Source organism: Bombus impatiens, unplaced genomic scaffold (assembly GCF_000188095.3).
Source record: "Bombus impatiens unplaced genomic scaffold, BIMP_2.2 scf_0723, whole genome shotgun sequence".
In the NCBI taxonomy this organism is placed as follows: Eukaryota; Metazoa; Arthropoda; class Insecta; order Hymenoptera; family Apidae; genus Bombus; species Bombus impatiens.
This window is the reverse complement of record NT_177142.1, coordinates 77,436-79,867: the sequence shown is the minus strand read 5'-3', so window position 1 is coordinate 79,867 and position 2,432 is coordinate 77,436.

The following is a 2,432-nucleotide window of genomic DNA, read 5'->3' as shown; positions in this document are numbered from 1 at the left end:
ACGAGCCATCGCCATCGCCGATGTTTCTTCGACATTGTACGACGCATTGGCGTTCTGTTGCTTTATGAATTTCACGAGGTACGATCGTCTGTTTGGCAGACTTGTGACAAACGTCGAGTCTGGGCAGAATATTTGTACGCAGAGTGCGATAACGTTGTTATTCGCAGCTTTCGAAATGGCACGCGTACGAGGAAGATGTACGATGTTCGTTCATCGTTTGAGTCCCAGGGGTCTTTGAAAAAACAGAGTCGAAAAATGGCGAGCAACGCGACAGCGTTTGTCTTAACACTAGAACCACCGATAGTTAACACGAAGCTGTTTCTATCAAAACCAGTCAAAATGATAAAAAATACGTAATAATGGAATATTTTTATATTTATTGATTTATTACTTTCTTACAGAAGCAATTACATGTTATGTAGTGTATTTTTGGTATGATTAATCCATCTGGGACAATGATCCCTAAACGAGGGTTAACACATTTATAAAATTGTAGAGCCAGTCATTTTGACTGCTGTGGTATTTCTAGTGTTAGCATTTAGAATTTTCCTGATAACTGATATCGTCATATCGAATGATACGCAATAAAAATTTTCAAAACGCGTGGCAAGTTGTACAAAACGAGGAAACTGGTTAATTGGGGTTCGATAAACAGATTGCAGCACCCTTTTGCACTTTCACAAGTACCAGTCATTTTTACTAGTATTAGTATAAGTAGCCTTGGTACAAAATTATTTTCAGTTTGAATACATAACAAACCAAATAAAATTCGTTATATTATTCTTTTAGTTATCGTCGCGAAAGTCATTACATCATTGCGGAAAAAATATAACACGAAGTAGGAATTTTAAAATAAAATTGTAAAACCAGTCAATTTGACCTGTGTGGTAGTTTCAATTTTAATCGACTGTAAAGAGAAACATGCTATATAAACTATATTGTTATATATGCGTATTATTAGTTTATAAATATTCAAGTATCCAAGTTTGTTCAATAGAAATAGCGTTCAAATGTACTGCGACTTTTCCACACGAGTACTGCGACTTTCCACACGAAATCTAAACAGCGCAATAGCGCTCGTCATACTTGTGATTTCTATGAAATACGTTTATATTGTTATATATGCGTATTATTAGTTTATAAATAATTCAAGTTTGTCAATAAAAATGATTGAGAAGATAACAATGAAATAGAAAATACCATCAGTCGTCTGTAGCCTTGAAATGTACTGCGACTTTCCACACGAAATCTAAACAGCGCAATAGCGCTCGTCATACTTGTGATTTCTATGAAATACGTTTATATTGTTATATATGCGTATTATTAGTTTATAAATAATTCAAGTTTGTCAATAAAAATGATTGAGAAGATAACAATGAAATAGAAAATACCGTCAGTCGTCTGTAGCCTTCAAATGTACTGCGACTTTTCCACACGAAATCTAAACAGCGCGCTTCGCACTGAAACGGTTAAAGACGAAGAAGGACGTAATTGGTAAAAACGAACGAGAGAAAGTACGGAAGAAGGAAATTGGATGCAAGACGATATTCTTGCGTTCGTATCCTTCTCGTTTCCTCGCGTATACCGAATTAAGGAAGTGTCCTGAATTAGAATGTTCTAAAACAGCGTCTGTGTTGTGATTTTTTTAGAAGGGAAAGAAAGAAATGAAGTTATTGAATTTTGAGGTATGGTTTTATATATATTTAACGAATACAAAAAAATTTTTTTTAAAGTAAAAAAAAAATTATGACAGATTTCTAAGCCTATTTCATGGGCTGCAGTTTTCAATCAGCGTGAAAGTTCCAACTCGTAATTCTTGGCCGAAACAAAAAACCAAAAAAGAATTAAATTATTATGTATTTTTCTTCTGGGTGAATTAACAACGGCGGAAAAAAAGTTTATTTAAATAATTGTTTATTTTTTAAAAAGTTTATTTTTTTTTTAAGAACACTTTTTTTTAAACCCACCAAAAGCTTTAATTTCACATTTTTTTCTGACGTTGCTTAGTTCACCCAGAAGAAAAATATATAATAATTTAATCCTTTTTTGGTTCTTTGCTTCCGTCTAGAATCACGAGGTGGATGTTTCCCGCCGATTGAAAACTGCAGCGACTAGACGCCCGTGAAATAAGCTTAGAAATCTGTTATAACTTTCTTTTTACTTTAAAAGAAATTTTTTTGTATTCTTTAAATATATATAAAACTATACCTCAAAATTCAACAACTTCATTTCTTTCTTTCCCTTCTAAAAAAAATCACAGAAAGACGCTGTTTTAGAACATTCTAATTCAGGACAACCCCTTAAAATGGAACTAACTATCCTACGCGCCATGGTTTATTATATATAGCAACTTAAAACAATTATTGTCATTGTTCTGAGATGTCTTCAATTGTATTTTGTATATATTTTTCGCGATTATGGGAAATCAGCGG